Source organism: Sturnus vulgaris, chromosome 1, assembly GCF_052056855.1.
Source record: "Sturnus vulgaris isolate bStuVul1 chromosome 1, bStuVul1.hap1, whole genome shotgun sequence".
NCBI lineage: Eukaryota > Metazoa > Chordata > Aves > Passeriformes > Sturnidae > Sturnus > Sturnus vulgaris.
In genome coordinates this window covers 153,167,840-153,188,465 of record NC_142243.1, presented here as the reverse complement: position 1 = coordinate 153,188,465, position 20,626 = coordinate 153,167,840, and the positions used below count along the sequence as shown (strand labels likewise).

At 40.3% G+C, this 20,626-nt stretch overlaps 1 long non-coding RNA gene across 1 annotated transcript in view; it reads right to left on the bottom strand.

Moving 5' to 3' along the window:
* LOC148225597 (uncharacterized) overlaps positions 1–20,297 on the bottom strand; it is a 57,832-nt gene extending 37,535 nt beyond the window's left edge. Inside the window, exon 1 of the long non-coding RNA XR_015804944.1 lies at positions 19,752–20,297. This is a non-coding gene — a long non-coding RNA (uncharacterized LOC148225597). The remainder of the gene's footprint in view (positions 1–19,751) is intronic.
* Positions 20,298–20,626: the final 329 nt, after the last annotated feature.

Genomic DNA, 20,626 nt, shown 5'->3' with positions numbered 1-20,626 from the left:
TAAATACAGGAGAAAATCAATTGAGCCTGTAAGGAAATTCTGTGCTGCCTATGCAATTCTTCTTGGAAAAGGACAATAGAAAGAAGGAAACCAGCACCACAGATATTATTCATACTGAACTATATCCCTTATTACACTCCTAGGGGTTGTACTGATGTTGTCACAACAAAAACATTAAAACAGCAGAATGGATTTCCAAGGGCTTAACTGCATGAGTCAAACCTTTTACTAACATCATCCCTCTGACAATTTTCTTGCTGTAAACATTATAATCAGAGTTGCATTGGCATTTCCATTTCAGTCTCATTCCCAGCTGCTGGTGAGTTTTCTGATCACTGTTGACATAATTTAGAGCAACTCTAAATGATGACCCAAGCTGTTCTCACACTCAACTGGCCTGTAACCTGTACAGGAGTGAGATTATGGGGAATTAGCTTCTCTTTGCCCTGAACATCTCACCATCTCATTTTCCCCACCCCTTGGAAAGGTAAAATAATGACCTTAATTTTATCAGTGTCTGAATCAAAGAGATTGTTTCAAGTTCATTTATTCCGTGTGTCACAAAGAGAAATCTGAGGCATGGTGCACATTGCACATTTTCTTCCCCTGGCTTGTCTTATCTCTTGTTTGCTGCCAAGCTGTCCAATGCAAATAAACTGTGATTTCAAGGGGAAAGTCAGAGAGGAAGTGTTGTGGAGTTGATGGATATTTACTTTGACTTTGCGACTGGAGGCAGAACACAAAGCAGGGAATATCTGAACAACTTAGAAAGGAATATACAGTTGTCATTTCTCCAGTCACTGGTCCAGGTGATCTCATTAACAGAAGCCCATTTTATCACTGGAGATTGTTGCCATAATGTCTTGATCAAAGTGAACGCTTCGCTGGGTACACACACACAGTCAGAGCCAAATATTCCAAACAGCCTGGATATGTTACGGTAGAGCTGAAAGAATTTTACCTTTCTCTGTACTATTAATATCTTTCCATCAGCTAATGCATTTTTCCTTCTGTGCTCAGAGATGTCTCAGCAGGGAGCACAGACTTGCTGGAGCCCCTTAGGGTATTTAAAGTTACATAGGGTGTAGGGGAGCTTCTTAAAGATACGTGGTTTAATTTAGATAAGCTAAAATTACTTAACTAAGGTGAAGACATCAACACAAGGTCACTTCAGGATACAGGGCAGTACAACACTAGTCAATTCTGCTTTGCTAGAAATGCCAGTTTTTTAAAGGTCTATTTGCTTGTTTCTTCTTCCAGATAGCTATGTTCTAATGAAATATGAAAATGGGAGAATATTATGTTTCAGAGATTTATTTTTTGTAAGGTGAGTCTAAATGCACTCCAGATTAGTCAATGACAGCTGTTTGAGCACTGGGGAAATGAAGCTTCTCCTGCTCTATCTTTAAGTCTTACAAGGAGACAGGAACTGGCATTTTCTTGCCAAACTCTCCTTTCCCTCCAAGATTTAAAATGGTGCTCCTTTATTTTTAATATGGAACAAAACCAAACCTCTATGCCTTCACCTTTTGGTAGAAGACAATTCTCCATTCTGGGCTGCATCTGGCCTTGCACAGACCAGGGGAGAGATGGTTTCTGTGAAATGCTCCTTGCACAGCCATTTTCACAGCCAGCCTTGACCCTGCTGGAGGTCCTGCTCTTCTCCAGGTAGGATCAGGGCTTAACCTCTTCATTCTGTGCCCTACATTATTTTCACAAGAACCTTTTAGGAAGGTCTGTAAGGGAAACTTTTTCAAGAATTGTCACTGCTGCAAGGGGTGTTGGGTTATCCTCTCCTTCCATACCCACAAAACCCATTCTCAAACGTGAGCTTATGTCCAGTGACCTCCAACATCTCCTTGTGTATTTGTTGGTCTCTGACTCCAGGAAACCTCACCCTTCCCCTACAAATGGATTTGTGTGATTGTACCCACAGGAACATCTGAAGTCAAGATATCAATGTTCTCATGACCACTCCAGACCTCCTGTGATGATGGTCTATGATAAAATGCTATTTCTTTTATTCAGCAATTTGTATTTAGTTCATCGTTCTGTCTCCTTTATATGTCCATTTACTTCTGTGATCAGCATTTAATAAAATCTGGCACAGATACAGATGGTTTTGTTTGCATCACTTACTGTTCAGCACCTGAAAGAAAATCTTGAATGTAAGAGCATCGGGCAGGGAGCAAAAAAATAAGTCTCATTTTATTTCTCATGTCTTAGAAATCTCTTCATTATTTCCTTGTTTCCAGCACTCTCATCCCCAAAGGCTCTCTATTTGTCACCATTCAAATGTTAATTTTATTAGACTATGCTGCACATGGAATTACTCTCATATAATCCATTGCATACTTGTTTCCCTCATGTATGATTAGCTTTTGCCTCCAGATTCTTATATAATACTCAATAGAGAAATATCATGGTATTATGGGTGTTAGGGTAAATAATCCTCAAACTCTGCAAGAGACTTGGATATTATGACCATTTCATTAACAAATAGAGAAATGAGACCTGCAGGTTTCATTGCTCTTGTGCCAGTGAATTTGATTCCAGATAGAACAAGGGGCTTGTGATGGGTTTGCTGCTTATGTGACCAAGATGGGATTTGAGCCAACATTTCCTGGGGCTACATCCTGTGCTAATCCACAAGAACGTTTGGTTTTCATCTCAATGATTTAACATGGAGCAAAATGTGACATGATGGCTCTGTGGCAGACAAACGAGAACAATCCCAACCACACGTGTCACAGTGCTGGTACAACATCAGTGAATCTTGGGCTTGATGGACTTTGAAACAAAACTCAAATGGGTTTGGATGCTGATGAGAAGGTTGAGAGGGAACAGTGCTTGAAATTCTGCAGAAAATACAGAGAAAAAATGCTCAGGAATAATAGTCCTTTTGCAGGGGTGTGTATGTCTAGAAGCACACCTTCTACTTCTCTGGTTTTTTGGTCACTTGGGTTTTCCTAAGGAAAAAAAGAAATATACCTGGAAATGCCTGAACTCTTCCCAGCTGTATCTGACTTCAAAACAAAACAAAGCTCTCCATTCCTCAGTTCTACAGAGATACAGAATATATAGTTATAAATCAGAAGGAATCCTTAATCCTTCACATGAGGATACGGCTTTTATATACTAGCAAGGAATCAAGAGTCTGCTCTGACTGACATGAGGGAATAAATCTGTTTCTCAACATGAGTTACTAGAAAGAGGTTTTGGCATCTAAAGCAGAAGTGTGGTCCCCCACAGAGCTTTGGGCTTCCTCTCCTCCTTCCTTCTGTCTCCTGAATTCATTGTCCTGGAGTGGTCTCCTCCCAGATGGGTCCCTCCCTTTGACAGCTCCTCTGAAGATGAGACAAATGCACAGGAGAGAAACACCTGAGGATGGAGCCCACAGGATTCACTGCTGCCTTGAGAAGATCCACAACATGGAGCCTCTCCCAGATCCATCCACCAAGCCATCAGTATTCCAACTTCTGCTCTGAATGGACACAGTCTGCCCCAGTATGGATACAATTTCTCCCAGCACAAAGGCCATTGGCACAGCCTGAGGAGGCAGGTGGGCTGCTTCAGCCTCACTCTGCTGATTTGGCCAAAAAATAGAACTTCCAGAGGCCTGGCATCATCTGGCCCCATGCAGGAACAGGCCACATCCCCACTAATTGCCTTGTCCTCTAATTAAAAGAACATGCAAACATAAAACATATCCTAAGACACTGGGTCCAATAACATGTACAAAGAAATGCAAATAAGAAGGCAACACAAACATGGTCACTGTCTGCAGTCCTTTCCTTCTGTAGTGTCACAAATTCCATACTAAATGCATTAGAGATGGTAAAGAATATAACTCCTGCCTGTTTTCTGCATTCCCAGATATTCCCTGACATTTTTTTGGCCTTGTTATTTTTCTATTTTCAGTCTTCACAAGTCCTGTGGCAACTAAGCTCCAGACATTCACAGCCACTCTGTTTAAATATACATATAGAGTTACAGAATCATAGAACTTGGGTTGAGAGGGACCTTAAAGATCATCTCATTCCAGCCCCCTGCCATGGCAGGAACACCTTTCACTATCCCAGGCTGCTCCAAGACCCATCTGACTTGCCTTGGACACTTCCAGGGCTGGGGCAGCCACTGCTGCTCTGGGAAATCTGTTCCAGTCTCTCACTACCCTCACCAAGAAGAATTTCTTCTTAAAATCCAATCTAAACCTGCCCTCTGCCAGTTTGAAGCCATTCCCCCTTGTCCTGCCACTCCAGGCTCTTGTAAATAAATCTCTCTCCATCTTTTTGTGTCTGCTCCCCTCAGGCACCAGAAGATCAGAATTAGGTCACCCCTAAACCTTGTCTTTTCCAGACTAAACAATCCCAATTCTCTCAGCCTTTCCTCACAGCACAGCTGCTCCATCCCTCTGATCACCCTGGTGGCTTCCTATGAACCCCTCCATCACCTCCACAGCCTTTCTGTGTTGGGGATCCCAGAGTTGGATGCAGCTCTGCAGCTGGGGTCTCACCAGAGTGCAGTACAGGAGCTGAATCACCTCATTTATGCACTTTAGTTTGTTTGTTTGTTTTAAATCCATGTCCTGTGATTTCAGGGAGTTTTCCCTACTCATTGAATCGAATTTATCTCATCCACCACCATTTTTATTACAGTAATCTTGAGGATACCCCCCTCACATTTTTCCTCCCCAAACTGAATATTCTTCAACTTTATATTGTGTCTCCATGAGGCAACTTCTCTTTTCCATCAGCAGTGTGATTTGACCTTCTCTGCATCCTTTTTAGCTGTTGGTTTGGGCTTTTTTCTTTAAACTTGAATTCATTTGTGTATCTGCATGAAAAAAGTGTATTTTCCACAAAAATGTTCAAACTTGATTTGACAATACTAAAAGATAGAGAACACACGGCTTCCCTTGCTTGTTTGTTGCAGTGACTAATAGCCCCTACTGTTAAAAAATGCCAGTTATTAGTGCTTGCTTGTCTGCTCCTTCTTGAAATGTGTTTTTCTGGTAGGTTGAAGGTACTCTTTACCACCCAGTATTTTGCCTTTGCAAAAGCCTTTAATACCTTGTGTACAGAACACTTTCCAGGGTTTATTTTTTAACCTCTTTTTCTTTTGCAAACTGAAACAGTTGAGTTCTTTACTTTGATCACTGCCCAGTCTTATACCCAGATTGCAAATCATGTCTGGCATCACTTCCAGAGCTGGTGTCCTCATTGCCACAGCTGTGGGTGGGGAAATAACATCAGCTTGTCTTTCATGCACCCAAGATTTCATCAGCACTGTTTTCCCATTAGCTCTGCAGCCCAGGGAACATTAAATAAGTGGCTCATCCACTGTGCCATGCAGGTGTTTTTCCTTGACTTGTAGGTCAGGATGGCCTCTTTTTTTCCTAGATATACAACCATGCTTTAAGCAATTGCAAATGCTGATCCTCTGCAAGGGACGCAAACAAGAATCTCTAGGCAGCTTGGCAATTTCAGTCTGAACAATCTATTATTTCCCTAATCAGCTATGTCTAAGAGGCAAGTAATTAAATTATAATGTTGGTAAGGTACTCCTTTGGGAGGCTGGAGTGAAGGTAGAGGCTGATTTTCTTCTTAATGGGTGAGCACTCTAAAAGCAGGAGTTTAGGAGGGCTTTTGGTTCTTGTTCTTAGTTCATCCAGTGACTCACAAGAACAGGACTCCCACTCCCCACGAGGTGAAGGTGCCAAACTTTCACCCTTGAGATCCCACTTGTCATGAGTATGAGCAGATGGATGAAGCACACAGTACCTCAATACTTCAGTGTTTTATTACATGCCTCTGTATTAAAATTCCAGGTACTTATGTAGCTTTAGACATTGTCACACACTGACAGCAAACTCCAATGATTCTGCACCTTAGTGAGAGTATTCAGTGCCCAGATTTTGGATTGAATTCGTGCTTGTAGTCTTTTTTGTTTTGATCCAGGTTTTTCATGTCTTTGCCTTCCTTTTAACTTGAGCATTGAAAGCATAAGCCTTGAATTGCTGAGGAGATACATCTCTTCTTGTGCTTCTATGTTATACAGAAACAAGATTGATGGTAAATTGCCAGTGCTGCTGAACTGAGATGAAGCTTTAGTCTTCATTTGTGTGCATGCTTTTGTACAGGCCCACGCACTACTAACCTCACAGAAGATGAAATTGTTCTTAATCGGAGCAGAAAACGTGGAGAAAAATGTCACACAGTGTAGCCAAGAAGAAAAACTCAGTGACACTCAGCTTAGGAAACATTTGTTCTGCCCTCTGTAGTTTGTTTCGTTTTGCCTCTTTTTGTTATTGTTGCTGTTGTTCAATTTTCTGCAAGAAAGCAATTAAATTAATAGAAATTGATTGGTGTATCTACAGTTATATACAAAGAGGTTGGGCTACACTGGACACATATATCACAAACAAACTTTCCTATCATGGTTTTTTACTGAAATCATTTATTAAAGTTCACTTTGGCTTCATTCTGGTCCAATTTTTACCACCACCACATCCAAGCCCACTCTTCAGCCCCTTCACCAGCTTTTGCTTTCACTGGAAAAAGCAAAAAGTGTCACTTCAAGACAGAATGGATGCAAGGTATAATGAATAGCACAAAATCAGACATTGCTATTTCACTCCACAGCTTCAAACAATTTTACAATCAGTGATTTCCACCTCACAATAACCTTGAGAATAAGGAATATTATTGTCCTTGGACAAATATTTCCCTGAGGATGTGAGCAAAGGATTTTTTTATGTAAACCAGCATCACAGTGGGACTACGCTAACTTTTATCTGCTGAGGTTCTGCTATAAAATAAAACTCAGGGGGCCAAACAAACATAAGCAAAAATTATTTCCTTGTAAGAAAATCTCATGGAGAGATATATACCATCCTTCTTATGCAGGGTGGGTTGAAGCCTATATCAGAAATTTCTAATTATAGCAGCCAGCTCCATACTTGTGGAGTTATTCAGCTGCATCAACCTCGTTCCATAGCCTAATCCTATGCAGAAGGGCATAGGATTAAAGTGCCCTTCCTATGGGCACTTTAGATGTGTTTCCTCCAGGGCTGTTTGTCCGAGCAGAATTACTCCCAATCAACCACCTCCCACCTTTTCAGTGGTTTGCTGAGCCCCACCAAACCCGTGGTGTCATTGTCAGCTCTGCACAAAGCTTTCTCTGAGGAGCTGTCAGAAAAATGTCCTTTCCTAGCAAGCCCTTGGTTAAATCAATGGTAACAGAAAGGATTGACCTAAGAGATTTATGAGCAGGACTTGGGTAAAAGAAGGAGGAAGACAAGAAGAGCTTGTAGATGTGAACATAGAATGATAGAACATTTGGGTTGGAAGGGAGCTTAAAGATAATTTCATTGCACCCTCCTGCCTTGGGCAGAGACATTTTCCACCAGACCAGGTGGCTCAGAGCCTCATCCTGGCTGTGAATACTTCCAGGGTTGGGACATACAAAATTTCTCTGTGCAGCCCTACCCAGTGCCCTGCTGTATTGTCTAAAGGAACTCTGTAGTGCTGCCATGAAAAACTGACAGGTGGTAAAGCCATTTAAACCCCAGCCCAGGGCTGTGCACCACAGCAATGGCAGGTGTCTGTCAGCTAAACCCACTGCTTCCTTATCCTGCACCTTTCTGCTCCACTGCTGATGGAAATGGGCTCCCAAAAATTACAGTGAAAGATGTCTCACAAATGTGACATGAAGACTATTAAACTGGTCTTTGTACAACACCATGTGCATGAGAAACATTCAATAATCAGTGAGGGTGTTAAAGCATTCCTTGGCACAGATTGAATCAAAGCTTGGGTCTACTGTGATGTTTTGCCCAGTTTTCACAGGAATTTGAGGCAATCCTTTCCCTGACAAGCAATTAGAGAAGACACATGAGTGAATCCTTTTCCAACCTGCTCCTCACCAAGGCATGATGTCAATTGCTGGAGCCACAAATCTTGGAAATGGCAGATTTCCTAATCCCACGGTTTAATTCTTGGCGTTTTTTGATAGGTTTCTAAGCAGGAGGCAAATAAGCTTGATCAGTCTTTCAAGCTGATTGTGCCAGCATCCAACATGCAGCTTTTATTTCCACATCCAAAGTCTCACACAGCACCACAGGCAGGAAAAGCAGGCCACTTCCTGAAGGGATCAAGAAGATTTCTCCCCATAGATTTAAAATAGGATAAACACACCTCATGCTTTCCAGCAAGGGCTCTCAGAGGGCCAGTGTAGAAAACATTTACCACAGTACAGAAGATTTGTCTGGCCCAGTTTTATGGTTGCTGATGCTCTGAGAACAGCATAGGGTAGGAGTCTGGATTTGATAAGAGATGTTTACAGCAGTTGTCACTCCTGCACCCAAGCTTGTCCTGATTTCCAGCCTGGATTATCATAATCCTAACCTTTTTTTTTTTTCTTTTTTAGTTGTTTGCAGTAGTGAATGGGGAAGAAATGAGATTAATCAGCGATATTCAGCACAATATTGGAACACATTCAGCCATAATCCCTCAGTGAGTTCAGTCTGAATACCACAAACTCGTTATGTGGAAATGCATTTCACACTTTTGCCTCATGTTTTCTTTGTGGTGTTCCAAAGATCATAGGACACCATCTCTTGACAGAGTAGTTGACTTGACTGTTCCTCCTCAAATTTTTGGTTTAAAAAACCTAGACTAGTTTAAAGCATGTAGATGATATTTTTTGCACTGCACATGTCATCAGAAAAAGATTACAAATATTCAGACAACACATCTGGCAGAAAAGAGGAGATGGAAAATCCTGGGAAGGGGCAGCTGAAGGCATTATATTATTCAGCTGGTGCAGCTGGAGCCAGAGAACAATCTGAAATCTGATTAAAAACTGCAACACTTACACTGCGAAAATGTTCGAGAGCAAGCAATGTTCATGAAAAAAAACAAAAGCAAAACTAAAACCTTATATTTCTTATGAAAGTAGAATTCTTCGTTGAAAGGGATTCACAAGGAAATGTCTGTCCTGTGGTTACATTTTTCTCATGTCCCATAAAATGAATGCATGGGTTAGAAGTGTCTCTTGCCTTGATTCTGTTCTGGTTTATGCACATTGAATTCACTTTGCAGTTTTCTTTGGGAAGCACTAGCAAGGGTTCACTTTTTTTATACTTAGCCATCTGTATTCACTAAGTTAGCAAGCAAGTAAAGTGAGAATTATGACACTTTATGCTAAATACATGATACTTGATGGCTCTGCACATGGCATATGGCACTTCTTGGGGCTGCACAGGGAGACTTAAAGAAGAAGAAAGGCTAAGAGGAGACATCTGACACAGGATAAGTAAAAGAGCAAAAGTGGAAAATCTTTTCTAGAAATCAGGGGATTTTTTTTTAAAGTACAAAGAAAAAGAAGTAACTTTTTAGTTTTAAATTCATTTAAACTCAGAACTTGCTCACACACACACAGCAGTGGAAGAGTGAATAGATCAAAGGGTTCACGTGCTTTACCATTCACAGGGCAGAAAGGGTAAAGTCTTGGCCCCAAAAGGATCAGAGACATCTTTAATGCAGTCAGGAGCTCCTCAAGGATGACAAACCATAATTGCAGAAACAGGTCAGATGTGGGACCAGACCTGCAAAGACCCAAATCAAAGACTAAACTCAAATAATGAAGAAGAGGGCAACAAGGAAAGAACTTCAGCTATGGCTTCACATTGGAAAACACCAATGTGGGGGAAAAAAATATTTAATAGTGACTTAGTAGACTCTATAGCACCAAGAAATAACTTTCACTATGTAAAGTTATTACTGTAAGAAATTATCTGAGATCTCCAATTATCTGTGTCAAAAAAACACAAACAGCATAATAAATTCCAGGGAATTTTGGGTACAGATCAACCATTTTTATCATTTTCAGAGATACTGCTCCAGGAAAAAAATAATATTGCTATCTATTGGTACAGTCAATTATATTCACTACTACTTCCTCATAGACCAAGATCTAAATCCACAGAAAACCAAGAGGAAAGTGATAATAGGGATAATAACTCTTTCACAGAAATGTGCAAAGATGAAGAAAAGAAGTTCATTAGGGATGGATTTATTGAGTGTATTAAAAACGAGCCAAGAGCTCTATCCTGCTATTGTTCACATTTATTCACAAAAGGAAATGTTCTACTGTTAGTGGGGGCAGCAGATTTGTGTTTGGAAGGTGCAGTCTGCTGAGCAGGGAGTGGCTTCACACACATTTCACACATATCATGATGCTCAGAAGAAGAGAGATTCCCAAAAGGAGGCCCCACCTCTGGGAATGTCCAAGGCCAGGTTGGATGGGGCTTGGAGCAACCTGGTCTAGGGAAAGGTGTCCCTGCCCATGGCAGAGAGGTTGGAATGAGGTGATCTTTCAGGGCTTTTCTGATCCAAACCATTCTATGATTCTGTATTGAACCCAAATCTCTGGCAGGTGAATTGCTGTAATCCCAACAGACCTCAAAAAGTCATTGAATGGAAGAACTATGGAAATAGCACCTTCAGAATCACTCCATTATTTTCCTTTATTCTCTGGAGCTATTTGAGATCTTTCTCGTGCCTGACCTTCTGATCTGCCTTCCCTACAGTTTCTGCATATCAAATGTATGTTTTCATCTCAAATGTCCTTCCTTCTTCCTGGAATACAAAAATATAGATCTTTTCCTCAAGAATAAAACAGGAGGAATTAGAGGCTGCTTCATCCTGTCTGAGGTGAGGTTGTTTCCACACACAGGAAAACTGCAGCTCAGTGAAGGAGATTTCATCACAATGTAGGAATCAGGGGTGAAAAAGTTCCTTTTCTCCATTTGAAGAGGGCAGAATCACCTGAGTTTATCTGCAGGCTGCACAGATTTTCCTCCTTTTTTTTTTTTTTTTTTTTTTGTACAACCACATTAAACCATTGAAATTACACTGCAGAAGCAGCAAAATCTCTTGAAAAGTGACTTGAATAAACTTGCCAAAAATAAATGGCATTTTTTTATCCCACTGGCTTTCTATCTACACATGTGCTCAGTCCTGTTTCATGTTTATGCATCAACGGATTCCAAGAATAAACAAGTAAGCAAATGGCAGTTTATCTACAGTGTTAAAAATATCAGACAACAGGGATATCAAAGAGAAAACTGTTTCCTCCAGAGTGTCCTGAAAGATTGTCAGGAAATAGGATCCTGTTGGAGATGCTGTGGGGTAGACTCTGCTTTACTCAGCTTCTAAGCAACTGTACATCAATGAGGAGCTCAGTCAAAGAAAAATCTGGCTCCAGCACATGTCAGAGCAGTCCCCCGTGGTTTAAAAACATGATCCAAGGTTTAAATGCTAGAAGGAAGGTTTGTATCTTATTCCTTGTGCTACCAGAAAGCAAAGGGAGAGGGAAAAATAAAAATATAAATAAATAAATACATACATGCATACATACATATATACATAAATAAAGAAGCAGACCCTAGGGATTAATTTTTTCCTCAATAGATCAGATTTTTAGACAATTCCTGTTCGAGGCATCAGAAGACAGAACACAACTTCTCTTAGAAAGATTGGATCTTGAACATATTGAGGAATTCCAAAGCAGTAAAGAAAATATTCCTGCAGCTTTAGCAGCTCTCTCAGCTCAGTAGAAAGACTTATCTTGTTGGCTTTGGCTTTATTATTTTCATAAAACTCCAGGTCCCATGAACCACATTGCTATAAAAGAATCTCTGTTCTCTTTTGAAAGTAGGAAAAAAACTATTTCTAGTTCTCCTGATTGCAAATAAACCCAGAAATTGAATTCATAATTGGTTAAATATGCAGCAGATAGAGAGAGCAAATGATTTTAATATTTTCCTGGTCTATTTGGAAGGAAGAGCTGAAGTAAATTTCTGATATTTAGCTGTGAAAATGTCACTACATGCATACATATACACAATAATAATTGAAAATTCAGTATTTACTGAGAAAATTACAGGAAAAGAGTAGAGGAATATTGGAAAAACATCAGCAGGACAACAATATTTGAGATAACATCAGACAAAATAATTCCTGTAATATTAGGTCTTAAATACCAGGTAAGTCACATGATAAAAACCAAATAACAGCAAGGAAACTGTTACAGCAACTGAAATTAAAAGTCACACTTGTAGATTTTGTTGCCTATGATCTTTCCATTTTTCTTTTCTTTCAGCTCCAGTTAGTGGGTTTAATAAGTTCCAGACCTTGGTTTAGGAACTGAAAGACATTAAAAAGTGGAACTTACTTGTTGTCCAGAAATCCTCCTAGATAGTTATCATGTTTAAATTCATTTTTATAGAAGGCAGTAATTTTATGGATATTGGAAAAGGAAAAGTGGGATACAGTTGAGCAGATTTTTGGTTTTTTTATTTTGTTTTAATTAAACAGGTGGAGAGGTCTGAGGATCATGATCAACAAAACAAAATCCTCTGATCAGAAAAAGCCATTATTGGAATTTCAGACTGCATATGACAACATTAAGTCAAATTTTTCTCAGTAGATATTTTTCACATACAGGACAGAACTTAAATAGAGATGGATGCCAGCTCAGAAAAAAAAAATCAATAGCATTTTAAAAAATGATAGCTTAGAGTTAGCATAGAAAAAATCTGCCTTATTTGATTCAAAGCAGGAATCTGAACTCAAATTTTCCCCATAAGAGGTAAATGCCCCAACAACTAGAGAATCAATCAGTCTTTTGTGATGAAAAATTGTGATAGCAAAAGTTGCCATCTGTTCAGATGCAAAATTGAAAACAAACTGTGAAGCTTCGACTCTTTAAAAATAAAAGGAGTTGCTGTTTTCTAGCCCTGATTTTGTAGTTTCAAGTATTATATGGCAGGATGAAGACAAAATTAAATGCATCTGTGTTATTGCAAATTTTTATTAACATCCTGTAAACTCTAATATGGTTGACACGTCCTCTTGTAGGATTCTCTAGTTTCAAGAAATAGAAGGGAAAGTGCTCCTTTGTGGGATTTTTTGTCTCCTCACTGAATTCATCAGGACTGTGACCAAGGCTAATTTTCTTTTACTCCTCCCCTTTACAAAGCCATGAAGTGTGCTTGGTGCTGGCCTCACACTTGCCAAGAGACATTCATTAGCCACTGTGAGCCACCTCTTCTGTTGATGTGATTGGGCTTTACCAGGAATTTTTCCACTGAGTGTTGGACTCTTTTGGATTTAACTGTATTTTCTTGCCACTCTAAAAATAAAGAATGGCTTCACCTTTACTGAGATACATCAGATTTATTGAAAAAAACGAAAAAAAACACACCAACATTTGGGCCTTCTGAGTCTATTCTTGTCTGACATTGTTTTGTAAGTTGTACCTGGCAAGGAGCTTAAAGTCTCCAGCTGGAAGCTAAGAGGTTTGTTTCTTATTTCCATTAGACTGAAGATTCATTCTCTGTGATGAGAGAACCCTCTGGTTCTCATTCCTGATATATGAATGTTATTGTGCTTTCACAGCATGGGTGAATAAACTGGTTTAAACCTTCAGAGGAATTTGAGGCTTCTCAAAAGTAGGTGGATATTAATTAAATTCCTCAGGCAATTATCTTCCTCACACACCTGGAGAGTTCAGACAGTATTGTCTTCTCTAGAAGGATATGGTTCAGAACTGAGAGATGTGGGTGAAACCCTGATTTATATGCACAGAACAGAGATCAGAATGTAATTTTTTGTCATTTGAAATATTACTGCCCTAGCCCTTTACCAAATAAAGGTTAAAGTTTGCATTAGGACAATTTTTAAAAGAGAGACCTGCAATGGGAAGAACCACAGAATGGTTTGGGCTGGAATGGACCTCAAAGATCATCTTGTTCCAATTCCCTGCCGTGGGCAGGGGCACCTTCCACTAGACCTTCCACCAAAGCCTTTCCCAGAAACACCCTGAGCATTTTCTTCTGGGGTCCCAAGAGCAATGGAAACCTTTGGAAAGGACAACTGCTTCCCACTCCCCTCCTCTCATCAGCAGTTCTTGTCCCTAATGCTGCCCTCTCCACACAGGACTGCAGGAAGGGCTGGCTTTGGGCAAATGCCCATCTCTGGAAGTGTTCAAGGCCAGGTTGGAAAGGGCTTTGATCAGCCTGGTCTAGAGGAAGGTGTCCCTGCCCATGGCAGGGGTTTGGAACTAAATGATCTCAAAGATCCCTCGCAAATCAAACTGCTTTAGGATTCTATGGTAAATGGGGCAGGTGGTCACCAAAAGATGGGAGAGGTTGTTTGTTAAGGAGAGGCTGCCTGCTAAGAAGGGTGATCACAAAAGGCCAAGCTTGCATGTAGCAGATTTTTCTGAGATTCACACAATAAGAAACGGATTTCCCGTCAGAAAATCACCTTTGCACTGCTTTGCCCTGTGCAGGAGGCTGTTTCTCCACCCACTGAGGGAACATCGTGTCTCTGCTCTCCCTTGACTAACACAGCCTTTGTTACTACCCTTCATCATCTTGCAAATCCTTGTATCAGCCTCAATTTAGCAAGAGCTTTAGCACAGCTACACTGCCCCAAACACCTCGAGTCCAGCAGGATTCAGACTGAGCTGAAGATATATTGCCTCAAAAAAGAATTGCTGTAGTATGTTCACTTCTAGAGCACCACTGTATCAGCCTTTGGAGGATAATTGTAAATAAAGCTCAGGAGGATCGATCCAGCTCAGCTCAATCAGCTTATTGATTCAAGTTATAAAAAGAAAATAGCACATAAACAGCCCTCTCACATGTGACCCCACCACCAGCCTGTGGTGACTGACAATTCCCAGGTGCAAACAGCCCATGAACTTTTAGCTGGTGGTTATTGCATCCATTTGGGTTTATGGGTAACTTCAGAGTTTCCTTTAAATTACAACACCTCTCCCCGCCTGTCTTGAAGGCCAGGCCAGTTTATCTGCATATGTGTCATGTGGAAAACTTATTGGAACCATTTTTAATGGCTTTGTGGTATTCAGGAGAAAATAGAGCACACAGCTATCACAGAAATCACTGATATCTGCAATAAAAACAGATTCATCAAAGACTGCACAAATATTCTTTAAAATAACAGAAGACAAGGACATAAGCTAATGAGCAGTTTGGTAGTTGCTCAAACCCAGGCACTAATAAACTCTAGGAGTTTTTCTTGTTGCTGACAGGATAAACCTTTATCACAACCAGCATGCCACTTAAAAGCAAAGAATAGCCAGAAAGAGCTAAAGCAGCACATGAGAGACAGCTGGACCCAGGCCTGCATTACTTAACACAAACCTCATCCTGTCCTTGCAGATTTTGTCATTTTGCCAAGAATAAGGGTTTTTTCCTTTCCCCTGGCTCTGCTCTGTGGCCATGAGCACTGAAGAGACAATGCCCCAGCTCCTTGTAGAGGGAGATTTTTCTTAACCCAAAAGATCAAAATAAGCAGAGGGAACAAACCAGTCCTGTCTGAACCCTGAAGAAGGGAGCTGAGGAACTGGACTTTATCTTCAGAAGATACTGTCTAAACATCACCTGAAATTCCAGACCCCAACACTTAGGGGCCATTAGCCTTTAAAACTGTTAATTTAGCGTTTATCTAACCCAAGGGAGGGTTCACCTGACAACAGACTCTTGGAAAAGTTGCCTCAGCTCCTTGCTATCATCAGTGAGACAAATGCATGTCTCCACAGGGAAGATTATTCCCTTCTAAAATCTTTATCAATCTTTGGGTGAAGAAATCATCGCATTTTTATGGAAAGACTTCCTGTGTCCAACATCACTGAACTGGCTGGTGCCAAATCAGCCTTTTTAAGTGAAGAATTTACCTTCCTTTCCCATGTTCTGGTCCAAGCACAGGAGACACTTTAGACTGGATCACACTTTATACTGATCTCACTTTATGTTGGATCACAAAAATCCTTTACACTGCAAAGACAGAAATGCAGCTTGTCACTGCAGCACTGCTAAGTCTGTGGGGTCAGCCCAGGGATGGTTTTTAGATAAATATTTGGAACTGAGGTCCCAGCACCCCTCATCATTTAAAAGAGATTGGGTCCATTCAGTAGTCAGGATGAGGGATGAACATAAATTTCAGCATCTTTGTGGAATTCCAACCCATCCTAAGAAACAATTTGCCAGGACATGCATTTCTGGGACGAGCTGCATTCAATCTTCCATGCAGGAGCTGGACCACTTTATAATCTTTGTTACCTTTGGTCTAGAAAGGTTGTCACTCTTTCTGAGAGTTGCAGGGTCATACAGCACTTGGGACACTTGGATGGAATCCAATTCCAAATTACCTTCTGCCATGACTTTTTCACTATCCATGCAGACAGGAGCTGCTGTGCCACTGATGGCACTTCTCCAATTTGTTGGTCATCAAGCCTGCAGAGAAATTCTTACCCTGGTTCCCTCACACATGGCTATGGCATTGTGCAAGTGCACAGAGAAAGAGCTGAGGCAGGACCCATCACAGGGCTCGTGAGGATCCCCTTTGTCACATTGGGAGCCAAAAGGTGCCAACAATGGCACTGAGGAAAAGTAAATTTATCCTTGGTTCATCCAAAAGCCCTCCACTTAAAAGAAGAAATCTTGACTGCAGACAAAGTCAGGATGGAGAGAAAAGTCACAGAGTGTACCAAGAACTGTTGAGACATATCTTGAATAGCTTGGGTTTGGGTTTCAGGGGCTGTCTGCAAGAGGAAGGGCTGTCAATGTCACCTGAATGTACATGGGAGAAGAAAGGTTGGCTGCTCCCACTGAATCATGATTATAAAGAGTTAAGATTTTAGCTAAGGGTTAGAAGAAATTCATATTGATCAAGATGTAAGTTAGGTAGGCAAATGACAGTTTAATGATTATTAGATGCTTAAGCTAGAGCTAATTGCAATATTGTTTGCCATTATGAGCTTACTTATAGAAAGAAGTGTAGTAAGTGAACCAGTATAAGAAGAGACTGAAACCAGTGAGAACAATGGCCAGCACCTGGACTGTATATCAATTAATCATGAAGCACAGGGCCTTGGATTGTGCCAGAGGGTCACAGAGACCTGATGAAGACTCTCCTGACTTCATCCTTCGAGACCACTGGCCCAATTCGAGACCACTGACCCAATTCAAGAGAAGAACTGTGCACGAGTGAAGGACGAATGGGCTCATTTTAATATTGGATGGGGATGGGAGGTGCTGGAGCTATGCAGATGTATTGTATGTAAGATCTTGGGGAATAAATAGATGGCAAAGAACCTTGTTCAGGGCGGTCACACCTTTTGGAGGTGACTCCCGTGCTGGTGAATAAACACACCACTTTGTAAGTTTAATTAGTTACAGGGTCTTTGTCCGTGATATATTGTTTTTTAACGGTTCACCACTCTGGGCCTGACATCAGAAACTTGAATCTCATTCAGGGCTGCTCCTGAAAAGCCAGCCAAGCCAAGGATGCTGTGTTTGCCTCTGGCAGCAGGCAGCAGGATCCTGCTAAGAGAGCTGCTCTGCTGGGCCGAGCAGCTGAGCCAGGGCTTTTGCCACACAAAAGCACAAATCTTAGACACAATTGCTCCTCAGATCTATTCCTTCCCAGCAGTTTGCAAGGACTCACCCTCCTCCTCTGGAGACACAGCAGTGGGGGGAATTAGTGGGATAAAGAAGCCAGTGAGCCCCAGGAGTGTGATGATCTTTGCATCTTTCAGGAAAGGGAATGTCTTCCCTGCACACGGTGATCAATATTCTCAACAGTTAACATGGCAGATTAACTGGTTTATTTCCCTGAATGGAAAATACCAGAGAAGATGATTTAATTGATTTAATGGATTATAATTGGATGGTAATAGTTATGTGTGTGTATACAGTGAGTGCAGTAGACCAAATATAAAAGGAAGATTCATCATCACAAAGATTTCTCTGCTGATCACGAAACAGGGATAGTGTTGAATGTTTTAGTCTGTTCTGTTTCATATTTTATTTTATTATTTTATGTTACTGATATTTTATTTAATTTTGATTTTTAAAATTATGTTTTCATGGATGAGAACCTTTTCTTTTTTCTTTCAAATGGCAGCTTATAACCAAGGTCACAAAATGCAAATGTTAACTGTTGCTGAGCTTGCTTAATGCCTGCTGACACACATCCACAGTGTGCATGAGTGTGTATGATGTGTACAAGCACACAAAAGTGTGCACCATTAATCCAAGGAGAATTTGGTTAATATTATTCATAAATACTTTCAACTGCAATTCAAAAACAGCTTGCAATGCACAAAAATACTCTTCCTTACAGTGCATCTAGAAAAAAAATAGTTTAATAAAAGGGTTTTATAGTACATTATTTAAAAATCTATGATTTTTTTCTGTAAAGAATGTGTGAAAAAATCTTGACATATAATATAGTTTTTGAAATCTTCATTTTTTTTTTGTGAAAAGGAAAGCCTAAGGCAAGTAGAGATTACCCTAGAAATAAGAGATGAGTCTAGAACCATGCAAAGTTCAGTCAGTTCCATCCCTACCAGGTATTGCAAAGCCCTGCTCTTAGAGCCCAATTTATTTTGTTTTAATGGGCTTCGAAAAAGGAATTTTTAATTGTGAAATTGTGGATAACAAGATCTATAGAAATCCACTTGTGCAAATATAAAAGAAATAGGAAAGCAAGAAGGGCTGGGATTGACCAGGAGCTCCAAGTGTCTACATTCATCCCCAAACCATTGTTGGACTTAAGAGTACAAAAACCAAAAAATTAAGGCTCAACTTTTTCACAGAATGATGCTAAAATTACCAGGTGTTTCAATGGAGATGTTACACAAGCAAGGATGGATCTAGAGGGAACATCCAGTCTGTCATACACTGTGATCATGTGGACCTCAATTATCTTTGTGGATTCCTTTAATCTCGAGATATTCTGATTCTGTATTTTGCTTTTCCCATCAGCTATTGTAGCCAAATGGTCACTGAGAAATGGTACTACTAGAGAAATAAAACAAATAAACTGGTTTCCTTATCCAACCAAACAAACTTCCCAAATCCCTGGGAGCTCATTGAGACAAATTGATCAGAAAACAATTGAGTGAGTGAGGTTTGTTACTATAAAAGCAACATTATGGGCTGAAACCATACCTTTGGTCAGTAGGTATGGCACCAAATATTTCTCCACCAGCCACCTTATCAGATTAGTCTATCTCTCCTCTTTAAAATTTATAAATAAAAATTAATTAAAATATATTTTCTTAATTTAACAATCAATAATTAAATTAATTCAATTTAATTAAGCTGTTTGCACTGCTGGGGATGTAAAACCAATCAAAACAACAAATACAATGCACTCTTCTCAGTGTCTACTGAACATTGCTAGGAAGAGGACTCTGACCTTGCTGGATACCAAATTTCCACAAAAAGGGCATTTCTCCTTCCTCCCTCCTTTGTAATTGGGAGAAAAAAGAGGATTTCTTTCCCTTTATATGCATCAGGATGTGAACACAAGAACCCTTCACCTCTATGCATACATTTGTCATACTATTTTTAACCTGGTGGTAAAATTAAATGAAGTTTGATGCAGGAATGGAGAGTTCAAAGATATTGTCTTGCATGATTCATGAAAATAAGCAGTCAGAAGGAGGAAAAAATTCCTTATTAACCCCTGCATTGTAGGCAAACATAAACTGTGAGCCCAAGCCTTACTATATAATAGAGAGTCCACTCAACAGAGAGTCCTCAAGCCAGGAATTTATAGAAAGCCAAGCTCAAATGACAAATGGAGAAACAGGAACAATGAAATAAAAATATTACAATGTTTACTTGCTGGCAGAGCTGCACCTACCTTCAGCAAAGTTTTTATCCATCCAAATGGCCAATACTTGAAAAGTGTCCTGTGCAGACAGAACCTTCCAAGACTGCATTTCCAGCCAAGGTGAGTTAAATCAGAGATTATATTTCTCTCAGAATGAGGCTTCATGTGAATTTCCCACCATTGCAGTCAAAGATTAGTACAGAGCAAAGAAACAAACAAAAAAATCCTTAATCACGAGGAATCCAGTGATGACACAGTCACAGCTCATGCTCTCAAAGTATTTTCAAAGCATTCCAGCAAAGTGTGGGGGAACCATTGCCTTTATTTTTTTTTTTTTAACAGAAATTTCTGTGCTACAGAAGAGAAACTGAGACACCTGCCTTTACCAAGCTGGATGAAGATTTTTGTAGGAAAGATAAGAACGAAATGCAGACAGTTCACCCCATTTGTAGACAGCAAAGCAGCCACCCACTGATTAAAGAAACTCTTCACTGCCTTTAATTTTGCCCAGATGCAAGTGACAGCTCTCAGCAGCATCCCAAGCCAGCCCAGGGCCAGTTTGTGGCTCCCCTGTGCCAAAACTCTGCAGCCCATGGAGAAGAAAGGATGTCTGATGGGATAGTCTGCAGGGAAACATCCACATCACCTCTGCCACAAAGTGAGGGATAGCAGCTACCTGAGCAAGATAATATTTTGTTATTCTGGTATCCCATCAATTGTAACTCTTAATGGACAGTTCCCTTCCTTTCTGTCACTGTAAATCACTTGCAGCACAAAATAGCACCCATTTTCTTCAGCTCCAAGGTTTCAGCAGAAGGAAGTGAAGAGGGAGACAGCAAGAAAAAAGATGTGATTAACTTTTCATTTCTGTAACAACTCACCTGGCCATGCACAAAGTCACTGGA